Genomic DNA, 8,170 nt, shown 5'->3' with positions numbered 1-8,170 from the left:
ATAGACTAAAAATATTTTTAGTTATAAAAAGTGAATCTCTGAAAAATGTTGTCTTAAGGTTTACTATTGTAGGAATACCTGTATATAAAGACATTTCATCAAAATTGAACAATTTTCAGATTTTATCGTGGTTTTAATAATTGAAATTTCTTATAATAACATTATTAACAAAACGACAATAATACGTTTGCCCGCTGAATTATTTTGAACTATACCGGACGAGCCCCCAAAATTGTGGGATACGTTACAAAATAAAACTTTACTTTTCAAGTTAATTACATTTTAATATTTTTTTCTCTCTCGGACGTCTTCTCATCTGTCGTTTCCAAAACTCGTCTGTCATTCACGCTTTCTCGTTTCATCTCGCTCACACGCACTTTTTACATTCCATTCCAAGCATCACACTAACGTTCCATTCCCACATATATGTCAAAGGGAAAATAAAGATTTGTATCGTGTTTCATAACAATTAATGAAATTGTAACTGAAATTTATATAAAATGTTATGTGTATTGTTCGTATTACGAATGTGAAAGCTATGGTTCAGTAAAACAACTGTGACGTTACATTTTATTTATGATTTTTATATATTTTAGATTGTTCTTCGAACAATGAATCAGACAAACGCACGAACTCTTGCAATTTTTGCCACTGAAGGGAATCGGAGTTGGAACTTGATACGAACGAGCGCCTTCTTCCACATGTCCAATGGTTCGGTGTCGTGCGCGTCGCTCGTCTTGTACACCTTGCAGTCGATGTAGTATTCACCGCTGGTGCTCATTGTTCGTCGCTCGCTGCCGTAGCCCACACGGTTCACAAAATATGATGATAACCGACTAAAAACACTCTCAGTTTCCTCTGTGTCAATTGCGTATTTGCAACTTATGCCAAATATATCTTTTTTTTATCTTATTTTTTTCTGAAACAATATTTCCCATAAGTTTATGGCGAGATGAAATGAGACAGGAGATGATTTTTGGTCTGATTTATTTCATGCATAATGTGCTTACATACTAATCTGGTACGTGGCGTACGTGACTTATCACTTAACTAAGTCTACGTGATATGTGCGACGTGGTGGCTACATATACTCCCCCTTTAAAAAATTAAAAATATAACAATTCCCTCCGTAAAATATTTTTATTTTAGTAGGTAACATAATATGTACTCAGTAACCTTAACCTTGCCGATAATAATATGCTGACGTTGATGTGTCGATGCCTGAAATGAAATGATTTATTTGAATCTGTAAAATGTTATACATTATTTAGATTCCGTCAATATTAACTCTACCACCAGTTCGGAAAGCAGTTCTCACTAGAGAAGAACGGGCAAGAAACTCTGGTGTTGCTCTTTTCAATCAGTTTAGTGTAAAGACTACAGTACATGATGAAGTGAGAAGATAAAAAAAAAAATACAATTGGTTTTTTATTGTTGTTTAGAGCACTTCATTTATAGGCTTGTGTAATAAGGAATAAATTAATTTAAATTTTCATATGTCTGCACAACCCTCTCAGGAATCATGAAATTTGTCTATTATTATCCTTATCATTATTTCCTCCTAGCACCTCTAGCAATTAGAAATTGTAAGCGAAATGGGCAGAACAGTCCACACAAGTAGCACCCGTTCACGAGTATGACGCATGTGCCAGCCATCGGCCTCCTCAACCATATTGTAGGGAAGTGGCCGACCCGTCACACGACGCCGCCGCAGGTACAGATAGTTAGAGAGTTTTTCATATCCAAGCCGCTTACAGTCATATTACAAATAAAGAGAAAGAAAAAATATATATATCTCGATCAAGTGACATGATTCCAAAGAAAATCACACAAAAATGCTTAGTCCCAGGCATTTATATCCTCTAGGTATTCTGAGATCTTGTAATAAGCTTTATTACACAACTTGCGCTTAATAGTGGCTTGGAATTTCGCAATATTTAAGGATTTGATCTCAGTAGGAACTTTGTTTTAAAAATGTATACAGTAACCCTTAAAAGACTTGCTGATCTTTTGGAGCCTTGGTTTTGTGATTTAGTAAATTATTTTTGTTTCTAGTATTTTAACTATGGATATCGCTAACTTTTGGAAAATTTTCTATATTTTTATGGACATACACTAAGTTAGCGAAAATGAATTGTGATGCTACTGGGTAAAGCTCATATTTTAGCGCACTTTGTAAAATGTTTCTGTCCGAAGAGTTAGACTCCAAAAAAAATTTAAAAAAAATAAATAAATCTACTTTTTATAAAAATTAAATACAGTACGTACAATTTTTTATTGTGTCAAATTTTTTCATAAACATATTTCTAGTATTTACTTTTACACATTAAAATAAAAAATGTTCGACTTTTTCATTCCATACATTTTGTTGGTTTCTGCATACGCCCACTCCACACAAATCATTACACATATAATTTTTTATCATTATGACTTTTTATTTTTCGTATATATCTTGTTCTATTGAATATTTAACTACGAAAAAAACGACAACAACTACAATTAATCACCCCGTATTGTTTATATTAACAACTTAAGAGGTGTCCCAAATTTTATTCTCTTGTAACACGTCAGTTGTGTAACGCGATATTTCCTGGTCTTGTTTATAATCTACCATAAATAATTAATTTATTTGAAGTGGCAATACTAGCTCATCGTACTTGACACATTCCTGAACGATTCCGCCATCTTTTTTTCGTGTTAGTTGGAAGAACGTGTTGGAGCAGACTGTTTCTCCTTAAGAAAAGGGAAGATTTATTCCTTGGAATTATCATTAATTAAATAGCTGTCCTGATTTTTAGTTTTAAATCATACACAACAATCATTTCTTTGTTGAACTATGACAGTTTTTGAAGGCTATATTTATTAATTTACGTGTTATGATTTTTTTTAGGTTAGTTCGTATTGTATATTTCATCCGTTGTGCGACAGAGTGACACAAATTGTGCGACGTATTACAACGGAAATTATAAAAGAAAGTGTATATTGTTATATTTTAGAACAATTCAATTTTTGATCACTACACAAACTGTATTTATTTTTCCACAACATTTATAAAACATAATTTAAAAATAAGTGGGTTCCATAACAAACCCGTCAGCTGAATCTGAAAATAAACAACTTAATAATACGTCATATATCTAATGTCTATATTACCTACTGTACCTCTTTAAACATATTCATACTATTGATGGTGTCATAAAAATAAAAGTTGAAATGCGGATAACGTTGGTAGAGGCCTATGTCTAACAATGGTTGTTCGTGGGCTGATATGATAATGCTGATATTGATGTTTTTTATTTAATAGACGATAAATATTAAGAGCATGATTTTTCAGTAGCCGAATTTTGTTTTTGAAATTATTTAACATTTACTTTTTATTATTTATATGAGCCTATAATGCAATGTGTATTTTTTTATTTAACTCTACAGATGCCTTTATCTGCGGCGGAAAGATGTCGAAGATACAGAGAAAAATTAAAACAAACGAATCCTGCTAAATTTGAACAATTGAAAAAGAAGAATGCAGAGCGAACTAAGGCAAAAAAAAGAAAAATAGTAGATATGACTGAAGAAGAAAAACAAGTAATAAGAAAGCAATGGAGAGAAGCTAAGCGCACCAAAAAAGCAAAAGTTGAAAATTTGGATCAAGCAACAAACGCTATAGTTATAAAACGACGTAAATACCGTAGTAAATTACTACAAGAAAACAAAAAGTTAAAGGAAAGAAATAAACGCCTACTTGTTAAAAATGCCAATTTACATAAAACTTTTATCAGATACAAAAGAAGGGTTATTAATTTAACCAACAGATTAAATATAATAACAAACAAATCAAATGAAGCAACTATATCTAGGACTCCCGTCACACCAATCAGTAAGTTCATTGAGGGAAAAACTCCTGATATCTCAAAAGAATCAAAAGCAATGGTACCTATTGCTCAGTTAAATACCTAATTTTATTTACAATATAATTTATTTTCCGACAGAATTTATTGCTATACAAAGCCTCTGAGGGTAACATTGTTTAAAATCTAAGAGATATTTTAGGAATAAAATAAGTATAATATGAACTTTTTAGAATATTCACCTAATCAGTACATTATTCTATAGTTTTAGGTAAGAAAGAAATTATTAGAAACACGTGTCTTAGAAGAAACTTTAAAAGAAACTTACAAAACCAGTAAACCATTTGAAAAACGGGTATTGAAGAGAATAGTTCAAAATGAGTCAGTCAAAAAACACAAAATGCAGAATAAAATTTGAAAATGTTTGGGTTTAAAAAGAGGCATACGCTAGTATCATTTTATAAAGCAGAGGAAAGTGAGAACATCCAAAGAAATAGAAAAAATCTTTAAACAGGATGACATCAGTCGCATGACCGCCGGAAAAAAAGAATACATCACTCGTAATAAAAATAAAAAACAAAAAAGGATTTTGTTAAATACTTTATCCTAATTTGTATAAAGTATACCGAAATGAAGGTGGAAATTTATCCTTTGCTACTTTTAAACGCTGTCGCCCATTTTATGTGGTTCCTCCGCATGTATCCAACCGAAACACGTGTGCTTGTATTAAACATGCTAACTTAGACTTCAAAGCACAGACTCTAAAGAAAGCTGCCTCAATAACATCTACTGATCCAAATGATTTGATTTCTGAAATAGTATGTGATATAAAACAAACCTTGCATGTATTCAGAGTGTGCAGTGTGTGCTGGAAAAAAAATTTGCTTTACTACTACAGAAGATATATTATCACAAGAGGTTACTTGGACTGAATGGACAATTAAATGTTATGAGTACGAAAAATCTTGTATACGCTAAACTACTAAAAAAACTGGTCAAGAGGAAAAGGCAGGTACATTCAATACACTAATTATTCAATTCCAAGAAGAATTCCCAAAATTTAAAACTCATTTTTTATAATATTTACCACCAACACAAGCAATATAAAGAAGCTATAGAAAAGATACACGATAATGAAGTTGTCATACATTGTGATTTTTCCGAAAATTACGGATGTAACATGGCCGAAGAAGTGCAGTCTATGCACTTTGCAGGCTCAAGGCAACAAATTACATTGTATACAGGCGTATTTTACATTAAAAACCATAAACATTTTGTAAGCTGTTCCGCATTCACTAATATATTCTAATTGTTTATCCGAAATTGTACTCATTATTATAGTTCTTGCCTTTAAATCCTTCTTTTTCCATTCCGCCTTAGCTTTTTCATCTTGACCCGGAGCGGGGGTTAATGGCAATGGCGGGCTCGTTACACTCCTTATATTCTAATAAGGTTAATAACCTTAATTTCCAGCCCGTATAGTTTACACCATCGAAAATAGGTAGCGTAACATCTTCAATTTTTGCTTGATTAGCCATTTTTTGAAAATAATTATAATTACTGTTTTTTTGTTAATTTTTCCTTCTTGCACATGTAACTTTAACCTCTAACTTATTTTTTGTCGTAATAATTTTAACAATCCACATATTGACACACATTGAGTTTCATTTACCAACCACGCTCTGCTACCATGTTGGGATAGTTAATGCAAGAATGCAGGAAAACTTCAGTAACAGATAATAATATTTGCATAATACAACAGTAATTATTCGACTTTAAATTTTTAAAACTTTTCGATTGGACTTGCAATAATTTACTGCTTTTATCATTATTTTCGTTGCGCAATTTAACCTCATGATCTAACAATCTAGTTTTAACAAAGGCTAGTGTCGAATTATCTTCGGATAGTTTCTATTGCTTTTATGACATCATCATATGTAGTCGGTATTGTTAATAAGTGTGATACTTTATCAGTTTCTTCCAGCGTCGCACCAGCAGCCAGCAATTCGGTAATTAGTTCATCAAAAATTGTGAAATGTCTTACCAAAGGAAGGTCACCTTTAAGTTTTAAACTTAACAACTTTTTTTGCAATGCCAACTGAGTTGCGAGACTTTTCCGCTCATGTAAGGCATCCAGGTTCCTCAAAATATCTCTTGCTGAGACATCTTCGACGAAACCAAGAAATCTGCTAAATATTCAACAATGATACCTTTTGCAATTTGGTTATTTTGCTTCCAATTTTTACAAGGTATTACGAGATCTTCATCAATAACTTTAAGAACATCCATTTCGCTTAGTAGAGCGCGTATTCTAAACTTTCATACACTATATTTTTCTCCATTGAAAGTTTGATATTTCGCTTGAATTTTAGACCATCCATGGTGGCGACAAAATTTTTCTTCGTTTAATTTTTTTTAAAAAGCAATCTTCAATGTTATTAAATTATTACGAAAATAACTTCAGCAAGACTGGAGTTAAACTAAAGTTAAGACTGGGCCCCTAACCTATGGGAAATAAGGTTACAGACAATAACTGAATATAATTATATTTAAATTTTATATTTCTGTCAATCCCTTGAAAGGCTTACGTGACAGTTACCTACAACCATAAACTGCATAAATGACATAGATAAATATAAAATACGAAGGTTTCTAATGAGATAAATACAGAATAATATAGATTAATTATATGTATTTTAATATTGAAATTCCAACACTGACGCTTTTAGACAATCGTCGACGAAAACGAATACGAAGTCCAAATCCGTAAATAGAGAATACATGAATCGTTGGAACGTTTGCGTTGCATTGCGTAAACCAAAAGGCATTCTAGAAACTTCAAAAAGTCCGAAAGGAGTGATAATATCGGTTTTTTCCACTTTGACTGGAATGCAGTGGTAGGCCTACTGAATATCAATCTTGCTCAAGATTTTTTTATTTTCTAGTATGTAAGTGAAATCAATTAATCGTGGAAGTAGATATTTATCAGGTACAGTCGCGTTATTGAGCATTCGATAATCTCCACATGGTCTCCATTCACCATTTTTTTTCTTTACCCTGTGCAAAGGACTAGCCCATGAGCTGTCCGAAGGGCGACAAATGCCAAGCTCCATCGTACTACGAAATTCCTTTTTACCAATACTCATCAGGAGGTAATAAGTCTTGCACGTGCTGATATCGGCGGTCCTTTAGTGATAATATGATGCTTAATCTTATGTTTTGCAGTAGTGCGGAGGGAGTAAGGTTTCATAATATCCTCGTATTTTTTTTAATAGTTGAATAACGCGTGGGTACGTTCCAATTTAAATAGTGCTAATAGTTTACTGCGTCGATTTGATTAGGGTTGCAGGCGTCGTCAGCTCAATTACCCTGTCTATAAATTTGCGATCAGCTATATCAAGTAATAACTTATAATGCTCTATGAAATCCGCTCCAATAATTGGTTGTGTTATATCGGCGATGACGAAGTTGCATATAAAATTTCTCCGTAGCCCCATGTTCAAAGTAAGTGTTTTTTCACCATGTCTTGCCAAGTAGTTTTACTTGTATTATCCGAGTTTTTAATATTACTACCGATATAGGCAGCTTTAGCATGCTATATACACTTTTAAAAATTTGAGACTATGTTCTCACATAATTATTAAATTCGCAGCGGGTGTAAAGGACCTTCTGTCATATAATTCATAGAGAACATCTCTACTACGTCTAATACCGTTTGTTGCCCAAGAACTGAATGATATTTTATTTTTTAATGGCACTGATTTTACACCACATGTTTTATTAAATATGTTTGTAATACCATTTAATAATGTTTTAAACATATTATTTGGGTGGTCTTAACCGCCAGTCAGCTTAGGCAACACCGAATTAAGCCTAGCACTAAATTTCTGTAGATTACATTGGGTTAGGGGTCTAAATTGTACTATGTTCTTACTTCTATTGCTTTCACAATTTAGTTTGACCATTTGACATGTGTGGTCTGAGCGAACGCCAGCTAATAATTCTTTAGAGTTAATTTTAAAACTTGAAATAACATTATCAATACAGGTAGCTGAAGTTGTAGTTAATCTAGTTGGCTCGAGAAAGTGACAGTTTAGATTAAATGATTAAAGTAAATTCAAGAAAAGTCTTTTATCTGAGGAATCCACTTGCAAATCTATATTAAAGTCTCCACAGACTAAAATGTTACTATTCATTTTAAGATTTTTAAGAATATCCTCCATTTTAGAAATAAATGCCAATATATTTGATGAAGGAGGCCTATATACACACAATATAATATAACCACTGGTCTCTGCACACGCGATGTCACACACTCGTTCTAC

At 32.5% G+C, this 8,170-nt stretch overlaps 1 long non-coding RNA gene across 1 annotated transcript; it reads left to right on the top strand.

Annotated features, from left to right (window-relative positions):
- The first annotated feature begins 1,098 nt into the window (after window positions 1–1,098).
- LOC119191526 lies at window positions 1,099–7,966 on the top strand. The gene is made up of 2 exons (XR_005113481.1): window positions 1,099–3,874; window positions 4,111–7,966. It is a non-coding gene; the product is annotated as an uncharacterized LOC119191526 (long non-coding RNA).
- The last annotated feature ends 204 nt before the right edge of the window (window positions 7,967–8,170 follow it).

The sequence above is a fragment of the Manduca sexta genome, unplaced genomic scaffold (genome assembly GCF_014839805.1).
Source record: "Manduca sexta isolate Smith_Timp_Sample1 unplaced genomic scaffold, JHU_Msex_v1.0 HiC_scaffold_1619, whole genome shotgun sequence".
Taxonomy (NCBI): Eukaryota; Metazoa; Arthropoda; class Insecta; order Lepidoptera; family Sphingidae; genus Manduca; species Manduca sexta.
The sequence above is the reverse complement of the archived record's forward strand: the minus strand, read 5'-3'. Positions and strand labels throughout refer to the sequence as shown.